The 16,656-nt window shown below is 45.8% G+C and overlaps 1 protein-coding gene across 4 annotated transcripts in view; it reads right to left on the reverse strand.

Annotated features, from left to right (window-relative positions):
* Positions 1–16,656, reverse strand: part of LOC146309109 (RNA binding protein fox-1 homolog 3-like) — a 520,112-nt gene that overhangs the window by 332,363 nt on the left and 171,093 nt on the right. For all 4 annotated transcript variants that reach the window (XM_084743796.1, XM_084743798.1, XM_084743794.1 and 1 more), the window contains exon 4: positions 1,342–1,406. The gene's annotated coding sequence lies outside the window, so the exon portion shown is untranslated. The remainder of the gene's footprint in view (positions 1–1,341; positions 1,407–16,656) is intronic.

Below are 16,656 nucleotides of genomic sequence, written 5' to 3' on the forward strand. Positions count from 1 at the left end.
ACTCTGCCAAATGAATCTGCCAAAGTGTGTTCCGAGCGTTTTGTTGGCCCAATATGCTTCTTCTCTTGCAAAGATTTGTGTTTTCGTGACTCCCCGCGAAGGCCTGGGAGAGGTTTCAGTCTCTGTGACATATCCACACAGCCGGATGCGTGTCCACCCCTGCTGACCTGCGTGCCCATTAGCCATGGCGTTGCACTGAGGGCACAGGGGCCTATCCATCTTAGCCCCCACACACACATGCATAGAGTACACCCACTCTTCATATGGCTCAGACACATGCCGTGGGCGGACTAAATGTGGCCCTTTGATCAAAGGGCAGCGTGTGGGAATGGACACTGACTTACTGACCTCCACACACACACACACATGCACAGAGTACACACACCATATCCATACACTATGTGCTCATTACTGTGTATGCATAATAAGCCGAACCCGATGATGCACACTTCTGAATAACATGTAAATAAACACTAACTCTCTCACAATTCTTGATACACACACACACATGCTGCATGTGGGAACAAATGTTGAATGAAAAAAGCTCATTTGTGCAGCTGCTACTGTAGTCATTAAAACTAAGTGCATATTATGAATGGCACACACATATGCTCAGAACATCTTGGCGTAGGTATGCACCAAGACAAACATCCATCCACGCTTCATCTCCCATCTGCACCGACGACACGTCTCACATCATCATGACAAACGGCTACATGGCATAAAAGCGCTCACTCTAAAATAATAAAATAAGAGCAATGTAAGTAAAGAAAGGAGAGAAGATGGAGCAGAGGTGCCTCAGTGTGTGCAAATATAGAAAGTGACGGATGAATCAGAAGTTTAGTCAACAGAGAAAACCTTGGTTCCAGCTGCCCGGCTGTCTGATGAGCCACTCTATGCTTGTCAACAACATCCCCTATCATTCTCGCACAACTATCTACTCACAAAACCAAGACCCGCCCCCTTCATCCCTTCGGCAATTCCACCATCCTCCAAGAGAAACACCTCCGAAAGCAGAACGGCTCGCTCGCAGCAGCGGCGGCAGCAGCAGCAACAGCAGAAGCCTCTTTCCCCCCCTTGTCTCTTTTTCCCCTCCCCTGTTCCCTTTTCCCTCTCCTCTCTCTATTTCTGTGCATTCCTTTTTGTCTCCACTTCTTTTTCTCCCTTCCCGCGCTGCCGCCGCTGCGTTTGGCGCCGTGGATGAAAACATAAAAGAGGCAAAGAATAAAAAAAAAAAAAAAAGGGAAAGAAAGAGAGAGAGAGAGAGAGAGAGAGAGAGAGAAGGAGACAAACCGACGTTGGGAAAGGCTGGAGAAGCCAAATTAGCATGAGAATACTCACAGTGTTGTTGTTGAAGGAGCGCGGGGATGGGAGAGCGCGGCACCGGTCCCTCCGTCAGATACAACCTGCACACACAAGATTGAAGAGGAAAAAAAAAAGAAAACTAGGCTGTGAGAGCGGCAAAGAGGGGAGAGGAGGAGGAGGAGGAGGAGGAGAGAAGAGCAGGACACAGAGGAGGAGGAGAAGAAGAAGAGGGAGGAGGAGGGAGCAGAGCATCCAATGCACGCACCAACAGGAGCCCAAATAAAGAAATAAAGGATTCCTCGAGGAATGTGAGTGTGTTTGGGCAGTGGTGGTGGTGGTGTGTGTATGTGTGTGTGTGTGTGTTGCTATGAGGGAGGTGAGGAGGTAGGTTGTCTTTGGGAAATATAAAACACACACACACACACTCACATGCGGGGCTGCACTTGGGTGCGCAATCACATCTGACAGGTCTGATCTGCGGTCCACCTACCTCCTTATCGCTACCTCACTCTTCCACAGCGCTCACTCGCGCTATCTCTCACTCGTTTGCTCACTCCTTCTCTCTCTTTCTCTCTCTGCTGCTCACACTGATGCCAGAGATTCAGCTGCTACAGGGGAGCTATCGCCCTCATCGCTGTACGTTACCGAAAGAGGGAGGGCACCGTCGGATCTCCCGCCCGCCCACGCCACCCGGCCCAAACCCTCCTCCCTGCTCCCGTGCGCGCTTTCCACCTCGAATGTACAGAGAAAGAGAATGCTTCAATTGAATGAAAGCAATCCCAGTGGCATTGAGGCAATTATAGAGGCTGCTGGCACTGTTTTCTGCCTTTTTCGTCCTCCCCTCCTCTTTCTCGTTCCCTCCGTCCTCTCTCGGGCTGGTGGAGGGTCTGTTTTCTCTCCCTTTCAGTTTCTCCACGCTCCAGACATATGCCACTATTAATGTAGCTTCTGTCACTTCAGCTGTTTTTTGGTCAGATCACTTCTGTCTCCGCGTCCACCTTTGCGGCCCACGTAGAGCCTGCCTCCTTCCCTACCTGCTTGCCTGCTGCGCCTTTCCCTGCCCCCTCCCTTCCCAAAAAAAAAAAAAGCTCCACAAACTCTCAACTCTCACAACCTGACAGCGCCATTCAGCTCCAGCAGCTACTGGGAGGTGAAATATATTAATCCTCCCGGCCTTATCAGGTCGTGCAAGGCTAGTGCGGCATGGCACGGCACAGCGGCGAACAACACAAATGATTCAGGAGAAACTTTAATAACTGTCTTTCAGGTCTGGGTTTTTTGAAGCATGCTGCTGCTGTTTTTTTTTTCTTCCTTTCTTTTTTGAAAAATCTAGCTGTACATATATCACCAAAAAAAGAGCTGTAAGTCAAACACCTCAGCCTCTAATCAGGTAGCCCTCCCTCCTTCCCCTCCACCCCCGCACATTGCATCCCTCCAGCCACTACTGCACTTTATCTCCCCTCAATTAACATCTTCTGAGCGAGCCTCTATTATCTTAACCACACAGAGCAGAGAGGTCCTCCGAGGAGACGCCGTGGAGGACGGCTGAGCTGTGGACAGAGGGCTCCCAGCCCTGCTGCCGCCGCTTCAATTCGCAGGCCTAATTAAAGCCCAAGTCAGACATGACAAACTGCGAGCGGAGGTGCTACAGAAACAAATACCGACAGGAGCGTTGCCTGCGCGGGTGCATGTAGCCCGGAGGATTCTCTTTGTGAGGATTATCTGCCAGAAAACAGGCACGTTCACGTCAACGTCATGACAACATCATCTAAATCTCTTTTGACTGTTTGCTCGGTTTGATTGTGTTTATTTTCTACCTTCTATAGGCATCGCAGTGTCATAACATCCATTATAAATCCATATGGAGGAGGCAGAGGAGACAATGCCACCTCGCTACAGCTCAAGGATTCCTATAAAATCTATATGCGATACAGTTACTCGACGTCACGCTTATATATGGCTAATTTTCGTTTTGTATAATGCTCCCCGTACCCTGGTTCATCTGTTTGGTCGCCCTCACCAACTTCAATTTCACCCTGTGAAGCCATCAAACCACCCATTAAGCCATCAAGCTGCCCTCTTTGTCCTTGCTCCCCTGTCTGACAACAACAGCAAGAGCCGGTGGCGCGTCGCCCCTCCGCCTCTGCACTCTCACCGCCGAGGTAGCCCGGCGATTTGGCCGGCCCCGCCGCCGACTTTGGCTCAAGCCAGACTATTAAGAGTATTCTATTACTGTTGGGTTAACCTGTCACGCTTGGCTGTGGCTCTCTTTATTGTCTGGCCGCTCTGAAAGGGCAGGGGATAAAACTCCATCAGCAGGACAAACGAGCACACATGCCGCCATTCATCAGACACCCGGGGGTTTCCCCCCGTGGACGCTGGCCACCGCAACCTCTCGAAACGCCGCGGGGGTAGCCTTCGTTCTCGCTTAAAATGTGAGCTCCCAGGGGCCGATCTGCACAGCCGAGGATGGACAGAGAGGCATCTTTGGTCACATAAGGTTCCCCTCCTTAATCATGACTCGGGGAATAGCAGTTCTATCAGAGCTGAAGGAGCTAATGTATTGACTAAGATCAGGTAGTGCGGCGGCAGGCGGTGTGGGGAAGTGATTAAGAAAGCAGACTAGTGATCAGCGGATGACAGGGGTCAATCCCCTGTCGGGCAATTGGGTAGTGGCCTTGGGCTAGGTACTTAGCCCCAACACACCAGCTAGACACTCAACTGTGTGAGAGGATAAAATGTCAAATTCAACTTCACCCTTTGCAAAGGTTCAAAGCAAGGAGATGACAGCGAACGCTTTGGTTATTAAAAAATTCATATCGTAATGAAACAGCCGTGTTCCATCTTCACACATCCCCCTCCAGCAAACACGGCGCTCCTTTTTTCATGGGATCCATCAAGGGAGGGCCACAATTAAGTGACTAATTTGATTAGGAGATAATGTGAGTCCCACTTAATGGAAAGGACAGACTTCACAACACAGGCAGATTAGTTTGGTGGATGCCTGCTTATTAATTAAGACAGCCCTCCGTGCCCATATTAAGTCAAATGCACAGATGCAGTTTTAATGGGTCAGAGTATTCACAAGTAAGACAAACTGAAATCGTTATGTGGGAAAAAAAAAAAAAAACAAGCTGGTAAAGACTGGCGATGAAAACTGAAAGTGTGAAATGTTTTAATTAAACTTGAAATAAATTCTACTTGCATTATTTACCCCTTCATAATGTAATAGGTAGCAGGGCTTGTTGTTAAAACATGCCGTAGTACTTCTCATCTAGAATTTCACTGTGCTGCGTCTGTGCTTCCACTGTGTGTCATTGCACACCATAGCAACAGCAAGTCATTATACTCGTTCAAATTACCTCCCTTGCTGTCATTCAGTTTTTGTCTCTGATACTACATAAGCCCTTCAGAAGAACTCCTGCTTTTCTTTTATGATTTGATCTGCATGCTGAACCACAGATACAACTTGTGCTCTGTCCTTTAGAAGATTTTCTATAAACATACAATGAATAATTTATCAATAAACTAGTTTAACGTTTGAGCAAAAAGCTAATAAATGGGGCCAATTTTCTCTTCTGCAAACTCTGATTATGCCGAATTCTTGCCTTGACTGAGTAGCTTTAACATAAAGGATGACACATGTAGGAACAGCTCTGTACCAAAGTCATTTTCTTCCTGCCATCTTATGTGATATATCTTTTCTGCAGTCCAACAGATTTTGTCTGTAGCTTATGTCCTGCATGCCCCAACGGTTGCCCACTGCACACTGACAATCAGCCAGACGGATCTCCAGTGCACCGATTTCTGAGTCCCCGTAGGAAAAGGTAAAAACCACAACCAAAAGCATGAGAGATTACTGTATTTGCGGCAGTCCTTGAGTTTATGCTCGGCGCCTGGCTGGCGTGTTCAGCCGCCGCGGTGCTCTGTCATTCCGGGCACACCGCACACTCCCAAGCGCTCTATTTACGGTGGCCGAATCCCTGCTGCGTGGAGCGGGAAGGGTATAATCTCCCAGCGGTATTCTGGGTGGTGAATCTGCCGGTGTTGTCTGTGCATACCAATGGCAACCTCACCTCTGTCTAAGGAGTTATGATGTATAAAGAGAGGGGAAAAAAAACTGCAAGATAGTCCGTGATGCGTCAAGATGTTGGGGGGGGGGGACTTGGGGGTGTCTGGAAACCCCAAGTGGAGAAATACATTCACATCACTCCCATCAACACTACCAGTGCTGGTGTTACCACTGTGGCGGCTGCTACTCTCACCACCTGCCTCTTTGCAGTCACACTGCGCTGGATTCAATCAAGCAGCCATGTAAAACAGCCGCATCTACATCTACGTAGTGTTTATGCATGCCGCCACCTGCGGACACGTGGCTCATTCTGCGAGCTACGACCGTCTCGGTGCAGAAAAACGTGATGCAATTTCATTTGACAAGTGGAACATTTCTGCAAACCGAGAGGTTAAGGAACATGTAGGTTAAACTGCTGTGAGACTTATTGTCTTTGGATTACATGAAAAGGGAACAACTCCCCAAGAGAATACACACGACTCTCTTCTAAAATGTGTTTAGAGAGAGGGCATGCTGCATGCGTGCATAAAGTTGCCGTATACATGCATCGTATGATAAAGCCCCAGAGTGAAGAAGCTTAATGAAGCCACGCGAGGGGCTAGTGTCTGCAGAGCGAGGTGTCAGGTGACTTCCCTTCTGGCTATATGTGCGTCTCATTGGTATGTGCGACGCGGTGAGGCCTTGGCTCTCTTCTGATTATGATGTCTGCTGAAAGCTGGGCCAGCCCAGGGTGAGAGCCAAACCGACAAGGCTGAGATGGAGGGAAGATTCAGAGAGCCTCTGTTCTCTCACCGGGGGATCCCCCACATCATTTAGCGCCTCATGCAGATCGCTGCTAGTGGCAACACAGCCCTCTGGGCCCGGGGAATTAATGTACCAAGCAATGGCAGAAGTGATTTATTAAAATAACACACCCTGATGAGAGAGAGGAGCCAGGGTTGCTCTTTCTAAGCTCGTCCCCATATGCCGCTGAGGGAGGAAATGGAATCCTATAGGTGCTACGGCGAAGAGCAACAGAGGAGAGACTGAGAGAAAAGTGGACAGCCACTACACAAATTGTGCGACAGTCCTCGCTGTCATTGCTTATTTATTTACCCTCTTTCCATTTGAGTCAGGCCTTGTATTAAATTGATCCCTCCTGCCGCGTTTTGCCTTGTTGAACAAGCGCAAAGCCCCGTTAAGTGTCTGTGAAAGGCTGGTGATTGTGTTTGCGGCGCCCCGGGTGCGCCGCGGCCGTCCGCTCCCCTCTATCTCCCCCGGACAGACGGGATTAGAAGCTGGGAGAGAGGCTGAATGACCCTCTGGAGGGGACGAGAGACAGGCAGGCAGCGAGCAGCTTGATTCAGGGCTCACACACACAAATACACACAAACAAACACAGGCCCATGCATGCCCAGGCGCACGCATTCTGTTGGTCACACGAGCACAAAGCGTTTAAGGTTGAGCTCAGCTTGCCCCCAGACAGATGCATGGCCATCCAGAGGCTCGGCGACGTGCAGAGGTAGGCATGAGCTCACACATTAGCAACTGTACAAGCAGAAAGCTACTGTATGTAGCCTCTCGCTGCTGATGATATGAGAACATCTGCTGTGTTACTAAACAGCTGCTCCTCAATCGCTCACATCTCAGCTCTGATATTTTATTTTTACTGTTTTTTTCTTTTTCATTAAGCAAATCCAGAATCACGCAGATTACTGCCAACCTCAGGCCTGAATGGTACGCTGTTAGAAACAAAGATGCTTACTAGAACCATAAAGGGTTCTAGTAAGCATGCTTGGTCCCTGTTAGAACCATTCATAAAGGTTTCACCTGGAACCCTTCCAGACTTCTACCTAGAAGCCAACATAAAGGGCTGAACCTGGAACCATCTGTGATGGATTTCATATAAGAGGTTCTACAGAGAACCCTTCTATGGTATATTGGTTTCACCCAGAACCCTCTCTGAAGTTTCTGTCCAGAACCTTTCCATCTTTTAACGGCGCCAACAAGAACCCACTTAGGGAGTTCTACCGAGAATCTTTTTATCTTCTAAAGGTTTTATCTAGGTTCTATCGATAACCCTTTTTTTATTCCCATGGTTTTATCTAGAACATGCTCAGGGGGTTCTAAAGAGAACCCTTTATGCCCCATGTTTTTTTTAAATCAAGAACCGCAGGGGGGTTTACCAAAAGCCCTTTCATATTCCATGGGTTTTATGTAGAATGTGTAGGGGGTTCTAAGGAGAATGTCTTTGTATTCCAAGGATTTTCTTCAAGAACCCACCAAAGTGGGGGGTCTATCTTGAACCTTCTGTATACTCCAAGAATTTATCTAGAACCCGTCCAAGAGATTCTACCGAGAAGAAAAAAAAAAAACCCAAAATATTGTTAATATGTTTTATCTAAAACAAACCAAGAAGGTTCTCCAGAGAACCTTTTTGTATTCCAAGGGTTTTATCTAAAACACACAGAGGGTTCTTCAGAGAACCCTCTCCATTGCAAGAGCTTTATCTAGAACCCACCCTGGGGGTCCTACCAAGAACCCTATCAATATTATGACACGAAAAATCCATGACAAACCCATGATGAAAGAGTTCTTCAAGGATTTCAATAAACCTTTTGTAACTCTGTCTTCTAAAAAGGGTTCCTTATAGAAACCTTAGTCTTACACAGAACCCTTGACAAACCCTTTCTTTCAAATAAAAGTTCTTCAGAGGCAAATGGTTCTGTGTAGAACCACGGCCCATGAGGAAGAACCTTTTTGGAACCTTTATTCAAAGAGTGGCTGCAGAGAGATGCTGGACATTGTGGTACTTTGTGGACTGAATGAAAGGAGTTGATGTGGTTCCCCAGTAGAGCCACTGATGCTTCTGCACAGTCAGACATGGAGTCGCACACAGGAGGTCTCACATTTACATACATTTACATCTTAGACATTTAGCTGACACTCTCATCCAGAGTGGCTTACTATACATACAAGAGTGGAGTAATTCTAAATGACTGAAATGCAAACACTCCAAGCAGCTGACGGTGAGGATGTCAAAGGTTAAAATTAGAGTGGCTAGATTACAGAAGAAAAATGGCTCAGTATGACTGAAATCATTGTGTGTAATAGAGATGTATCAAAAAAAGGGATGCAAGTTGATTTTTTTGGGAGACGCTGGAAAAAAATCAGGTACAAATGTAGCATGAACGTAGAGGGAGTCTGGGATTTGAAGTGTTCCTCCTTGAGGAAAAATGGACGCCATGAGGAAAAAAAAAAAAAAAAAACTGTACTCCACATCTCAGATCCCAGAGAAGCTGCAGCACACATCTCCCAGCTCCATCTGATCCACCGCGCCCCAAGGGGATGTTACTGTACGGCTCCCCCCGTCAAAGCAATGGAGCAGCACTCATTCACATAAAGGAGCGCACTTTGAATCCATTCAGATCAGATGATTACGATGCTGGGCACCTTCCTCGGCGGGGCAGATAAGTGGAGAGGCTCCATTCGACATTTACATCTCATACACCTCATCAAACACCGGGTCTTTGTAGTCATGTGCTACATTTGAATAAAGCAAAGTTAGAATTTTTAAGCAGTGTGAAAATTCATCAAACCTCCCGGCCGGTGAGGCCCTTGTCTCTCCTAGCAAATAACTCTTGGTTACCTTATTCAAACTGAAAGTGGCAGGGCTCAAATCAAATCAAGTCAAATCAAATTGTGCTCGGATGAAAAAGTGAGGAGTGGGGAAGGAGAGGGAAAGGGCTTGAAAACAGCCACATTTTCTCAGGGAGTTCAAGTTCTTTCTACCCTTTAATAGCTCAGAACAGCAATTTACTAAATAATGCATTTGAATTTGCACAAAGCTAGCTTTAAAGCAGCTACGGTTTTATTCAAGACAGTCAAGTATAGAGGAAGGTAAGGAAGTCAGTGCAAAGAATACAAAAAAATCAGACAGAGCTTTGCAGAGTTTTATACACGGAGCACTCAATATTGTGACCTTTCATTGTATAATGGTGTCACTGGATGTTCTGATATAAGAAATTTGTTAGAAAACCACAAGTGTTTATCTGAAGACTTGAATGGGAAGACTAACAAAAGGAACCTTAAAGAAAATATGGCATTCAGCGACACGCCATCGCGCTACAGAAGTGCATTCTGTAGGACGAGCCAATCCAGACAGTAAGAGTGGAACGGAGACAAAGGCAGACGGGGAAAGCAGACGAACAGATACAGAGTGAGAGGCAACCTCGATTCGTACCAGGTTCCTCTGCCTTCAGCTTGAACTTTCGTGGCAAAGACGAAATAAAATAACAATGGGTTACCATAGCAATAACAGTGGAGCACATAACTAAGTAGTATGAGAGATGGGGAGCATCTCGGTGGGGAGGGGAGGGGGGCATCCAGCTTTTATCTGTCAGCCGCAATCCTCCATCATCAAAGCTCTTCTCCACTTTCAGTGCCAAGACTGAAAGACACCAGTGGATCATTAGTCTCCAGTGAAGAAGACAGTCATTTATCCACGTGTTTTTTTTCCTCTTCTTTTCCACAAAAAGTTGAGAGTGAAAGAGGGTTCGTGCGGCCAAGACAGAGAGCAAAAAAAAAAGAAAAAGAAAGAGGGAGTAATCTTTTTTTCAGCAAGTCAATTTCTCTGGGCACTAACCTAGCTCCCTTTGGGCTACCTGTGCAGGTATCAAGCCTGGGGTCTGACGGGCTCCTCTCTCTGTGAAGCGGCAGCCCTTTGCAGCACATCAATACACTGAACTTTTCCTGCCGAGTACCTGAGCTCTCCTGCATGACCCGCTCCTCCTTTATCTATTCTGTTTAAAGATACCGGTTGCGGGAGAAGGAGCTTGATTACCTCCTGGGACAACCCCGCTCCTCTTTAAGTTTGCCAAGTGAGAAAGTCTTCAGAAGTTTGTTGACAGATCTCTGCTGCGGCGGGAGGGAGCGATGGACATGGTAACCTTGGCTCTCAAAAGGACAAACGGAGAGTTTTGAAAAGATCAAGCGGGAGGGATTTTGTTTATGGAGGAGACGGACAGGAACAGGACGGTGCAGGGAACACAGGTGCGCATGGGGAATATATATATATATATGTATAGCACCATACGCAGAACACGATTCCTTTCCTACTTATGGATGTGTGATCAATCTAAAGAGGCGTCCGTAGAATTCCTCTCGTATGAAGAGGAACTCAAATCAGAGCCTAACACCTTAAAGGAAAGAAAATTTCCTCAACGTGTGGAGCGCAAATAAAGACTTCATTTAAACTGGCAAGCTTTTATTCTTTTGCTGTATTCATAAATTCTGACATAACCTGTACAGTCAAACAAGGACGTCTGATAATACAGGAATGCTTTTTAGAATCTGGCATACCATTGGTGAAATACTTCTCTAAAGCAAAGGGAAAAATGTACTCAGTAAATCAGATGTCAGATGAAAAACTCAGATGGACAATTCAGCATTCAGGCAAATTCGGGATTCGGCAAAATCAACATTCAGGCACTTCAGCAATGAAGATTCAGTGTATTTAGTCTAGATGAAGAATTCACTGTTTATATCAAATTCTTGGACAATATTTTTCAAAAGCAGCTCGATCAATGGCCAAAACTGGGCCTTTTACATCAATATGGAACCAGCTCTGTTCCCATTCAAGAACCTGGTTTTTGAACTTTTCTCTTCTACCAAAAATGAACTGGTTCAGAAACTTGTAAGTTGGTCACCAGCTGAAACCAAAAAAAAAAATCGCAGGTTTTCCTTGGGAACCAAAGTGGTCATGTTATATTTTGCAGGTGTGTTGTGGGGCGCCCTCTGCTGATGACATCCTCAATTATAATGGTTCTGCTGAAAACTAGTGAAAAGGACGGTTGGTTCAATCGATAGCACCGAAGTACAAAGGATCTTGAACCGGTTCAAGAACCACAATTAATTTGGGTAATTTTTACATGCACAAACCTTCAAGATTCAAGGCTTATGATGACAATAAGAAGAGAACAGTGGTATGCAAGGTATGACTTCTTTTAACTTGCTTGATTCAAACCATGGTAATTTGGGACTTGCTTGAGACTTGAATGTTAAGACTTCCTGCTTATGACTTGTACATGTGCAGCTTACTCCCACCTGTTATGTAACACGCAACCCGGGGGACACAAACCCAAGTATCCCAGGAAACAGTCTTTGTTTGTTTGACCCAACCATCTGTGGAGTTTCTGGCTCTTGAAACTATGTCGCCTGACTTTCACGGCACATATAACATAAAGCTAGAGGGGCGCTTCCAGAAATGATGCTAGAGGTGTGCCTACAGCACCATAGTCTGACCAAGCTGCTGTATTTGACACGTAGATTGTAAGAATGAGCTGACTGTTGACAAGTTGACAAGCAATTCAAGCATTTCGGCATTCAGGCAGTTCGCTCAACATCTGGTCATAATGGATCCGGAAAGTTTAATAGTAAATGAATGCTTTTTGGCATTCTAAAGACTGTGAAAGCCTCTCTCTTTGCCAAATATGTGTTTAATAACTGTTGTATTTGAGCAATTCAGTGTTTGGTGAATTTGGCGTTGGCAGTAAATGTCCTTGGACAAGATAAAAAAAGAAACCGTATTTCAAGTCTGAAAGTAAAGTTTGATTATACAGAGATTCTTTTTATAATCTGCACACGTTGTTTATTTGAAATCCTTTGTCAACATTTTTAAAAAGGTGTAACGCCAGTGAGCGCTTTGGCATTCAGGCTATTCAGCACTGAGACTGCAGTGTATTTGGACAAGATGATGAATATACCATACATCTAGTCAAGCCTGTATAATGGATCCATGTGTCAGAGTGTGACTTCGAGGTGTTTCCTGAGGAGCACTGTGTGTCTCCTGGCCTTTATGAGAGCCGGTTGGTTGTATCGGTGTGTGTGTGTGTGCGTCTGGCTTTGTAGCTGCTGGGCTCCACAGGTACACAGGCCATCGATCACACGGTGCGGCCATTATACACAGGCAGGGGTGGAGGTGGATAATGCTCCCACCGCTGCCACCGCCGGGGCCTCCACCGCTCGCGGGTCAAGCGTTTGGCTGGCCAGCGGTAATCAAGCCGACAGCGGGCTGCCTGTCTGCGTGACAGATAACGTCACTAACACTCATCTGTACACACGAGCACGCAAATACACCCGACCCACCCACACACACACACACACACACACACACACACACACACACACACACACACACACAGGGTCCACCATTTTGCTTCTGTGATGCACAACAAAGTAGGAGTTAGCAAAGTTTACAATTAACCAACACAATTTCACGCAATGTTATGGAATCACAGAAACAGATATTACAGGAAATGACCTGCTGTATTTTTCATGATAAGGACCAAAACCAACAATAACTACTAACAAGCTTGTCTGTGTCTCTTAATACAAAAGTATTAAGACGACACTCACCAATTTTGGTCTCTTTATTATGATTAGAACATTTAATTTGTTTTGTTTCATTTATCTTAAAGTAAATACATACCATCCTCCTAAAGCATGTTCAGTGTCATCTCCCCAACACACATGGTTACTTTCTAGAAAAGAAACTCCCTAAAAACTTGGTATTTTGCTCGCAGGCGGCACCTTACATCGTCCATCACACAGAGTGTTCTGTGCCCGATGCACGTTCTTGTCAACTCGCTGTGGGTCGTGTTAGCTAGCAAAATCGAAGCCCTAAAGTTGCCTGTGCTGCATTCACCAAACTACAGTTTACCCACCTTGTTTTCCCTCATTGATTGACAGCTGATCTGAAAATAGATGAGTAAATTCTCAGCCTCATTTAAACTGACTTTACTTGGGTTTACCCCCCTCCACAACCCTGAATAAAATAGTGCTAAAATATATTGACAAGATAGACTAAATTATGTCCAACGACAAAAATATACCACGGTCTAGGATCTGTATTCTGATATCAGTGTAGTATCTTACCAAAATAGGGTTATAAGGCTCACAAATAAACTGTGCCCATAAAGCGGCTGGTAAGAATACCACAAACCATCTCTGTCTAATATAAGACTAAAATTCTGAGACTTTTATTCAACTAAAATTTGACCAAAAACACAGAATGAGGTTGGCTAAATATGACTAAAACTAACAGGATCATTTGACACCAGAATAAGACTAAATAAAGAAATATCAAACAAAACATACAGTAGAGGTGATTAAGAATAAAATTATCTTTTCCATGCCGCGATATGTTATTCATGTGCAGTTGTTCAGCTGTTTTGTATGTTTTTAATATTTCTTTACCAAAAATATCTACAAAAAAAGCATGGAGGCATTAGATAACAGGATAAACTCATTGTTTTTTGTCTCTCCAGGGGATTTGTTTATAAAATTAAAAAGAAAAAAAAAACAAAATAACACCAGCATTATCCTTTAAAGCTGCTGCATGAGATATTCCCGCAATAATACAGTAACCTCATTAAGTTCAAACCAGGAAATGAGGCAGAAACAAAGAAGAGTGTTCTCTTCCTAATTGTGGGACTGGCTGAAGAGTGAAGACTCAAAACGGGCGAGTTAAATATAAAACTGTCTCTTAAACAGCAGTGAACTTTCAGAGACTCAGAGCTGGGCTCACCGTGACGGCTCCACCTGTTCGACACCTCCGCCCTCACCACTCAAAGACAGTAAAGACCAGGAAGTGTGCAAATATGAAGTTTATGCATTAAAATCGAAGTTATCAGTATATCCAGCTGTGATTTGTAGATGCAGAAGTGACCACAGAAAGATATGTAGAGCCCAGTTGCACAAAATAAAGCAAATAGCAGCTAAAGACACACTCTGCTTCAAGCTTAACTTGCCAGACTGTATTTGCTATATTTCTAAGTTGCTAACATCCATGCAAGCCGTCACATCAGCATCTACCTGATGTAAAAACATCTGCTGTTTGAGCTTCCAAATGGCAGGTGGAGGACCGAGCGAAGGGAAGCAGGTGAGACACAGACGGGGAAGGAGACAGAGAGAGAAGGAGACAGAAATAGAGGAGAGCAGATAAAGAGAGGGGAGAGGATGTGGTGAGGAAGCAGAGCGTAGTAGAGCCGGCCGCTGGGACTGTGAGGAATGAGCTGGCTGTGCTATAGGAGGCCTTAATGAGCATTCTCTCTAAACCCTGGAGAGTCTCTCTGCAGCTCTCACCCAATCTCTGTCTTTTCTCACAGCCGACGAGGAACAGACACACAAAGCCAGTTGCGTGATGCCGTATGCACGGACTCATGTGGAACATAAAGAAAGGCAGTCCGGTTATAATTCGCCGTCACCTCTGCAGGTCTTAATCCCGTCTCGTAATGAAACAACATTAACGGGATACGCAGCACACTCCTCTCCTCTCCTGCAGACAACACTAATATCTTGCTCTATTTCAATTCCATTGCGTTAAATTGGTACAGTGAAGTCAGTGTGGATCCTAATAAACCAATAAACACCTCTGAACCAAAGGAGAAGTGTGGCAGCCGTGCTCAGATAATGGCCACTTTATGCATTAGCAAAACACCTGTAGTAATAACGGCTTCCTACTGTAGGTCTTTTTTTTTTTTTCCTCTCTGCAGACTAATGTGCCCTTGATTCTGTCTCACTTATCACTCCTTGCAGCTGTGGTCGTGGATGGAGGGGCACGACAGAGGTACCCTTGTAAGCGTTTGTGTGTAAAAGCCTCAGGTTTTATCCCCCCCACCCCCTAAAAACAGCCCCTTTTATTTTCCCCAGGGAAACGGCTGAATGACAAGGTATCCGGTGATCCTGAATTATGGCGTGACGCGCGCGGGGCCTGAAAAATGGAAAAATGATGAACAACAGGACAAAAAAAAAATCAGAGGGAACAAGTTGCCGAGGCGACGGGGACAGCTGTAAATCTGGTTCTGGGACAGGGCGGGAGATGAGGTGGGGGGAACACGAGCGTGGGAGCGTGTAGGTGTATCCGTTGTGTTTGTTTTCTGTCTCGCTGTGTGCAGAGGATGAAGACGAGGCCATCTTTATTTAACAAAGTGATTAGACCTCTCTGTTGCCTCTCAATCCCAGCCCTCGGTGGCTGCGAGGCTGCCGCCGCTGAGCTGGCCGGACCTTGGAAACCATCGAGAGCCTCTGAACGACTCGCTCTCATTAACTATTAACCAGCAACCCGGGTCTTAAATCATCCCAGTGATCCCCAGCCTGCTGACCCTGCTGTGGATGGTGGAGGCAGAAGCGGAGAGGTGTTTCATCAGAGCTAGCCCACCGGACACCCTGCTGATTTAATGGGCTACAATTACACCGCTTCTGACACAATATACGGCAAACATTTATAGATTTCCCTCCCACCAACTCCACAGCCAGGAGCGCCGATACATTTTTCCCCCCTCCACCAGTAACCTGCTTGACAACTGGAGTGTTCGTATGACTAAATTACATGTTGTGTATCCAGCGCCGCGCTGACCTCAAGGCCAGTGCATATGGTAAATGCTGCCCTGCCTGAGGCTACTGCACCACGTATGCAGCATATATGAACATGCTATACAGTCGGCCATGCCTACACTCATAACGCAGCTGTTTATTATTTATTTTACATCCTGCTGGAGAAGATCTGGAGGTAGCTGCTCGTACAGCTGATGTAATGAGGAACTTGCCATCACATTGGAACCATATGGCTGGCCTGCTATTTATGTATATCTGGTCTGATTAAGTCAGGTCTGGAGGCCCCAGAGTACGGCAGTTAGTTGACGGTGACTGGAATGGGGTACTAGGACGCCACCGAGCCCAATCAAGCGCGACGGGAAAAAATTAGACAACAGTCCCGCGAGGACCGTGCCTTGTTTTTGTTCCTTCATTAAAGAAGGCATGCTAATGTGCACCTTGCCATAAGTGGATCACGACTGAGATGGTGCGCGGGGCTCTGGGTCGTCATCAATCATACCTTTGATGTCTATTGATTCTGTCCAGACTCATTATGACATCCCGGAGATGCCGCGCCCCCAACGTGTGTCCGTACGTTGGTGTTGTTGGGGTCGTAGAGACGTAATGACGATGCTCAGATGAACATGTTTGGTCGAAGAGCCACGTTGGCCGGCGCGTGCCTCAAATCTACCAAATTCCTCTTTTTTCAGCCAGTTAATACAAGTAAATGGCAGAGAATGTGTTGCTGTATTAATTACCATATTTATTTTTATTTTTTACAAAGCTGTGGACCTGAGAAACTGTGGGAGCATTCAGTTAGAATATTTCCACATATCACATTTTACAACTTGTCTTTTTTTTTTCATGTTGTAATGTCCAGCTTTGCCCATAACATTGTCCATTTCATTGGGTCCATTTGATGTCAT

This window comes from Lutjanus erythropterus, chromosome 19 (genome assembly GCF_056507025.1).
Source record: "Lutjanus erythropterus isolate fLutEry1 chromosome 19, fLutEry1.hap2, whole genome shotgun sequence".
Classification (NCBI taxonomy): Eukaryota; Metazoa; Chordata; class Actinopteri; order Lutjaniformes; family Lutjanidae; genus Lutjanus; species Lutjanus erythropterus.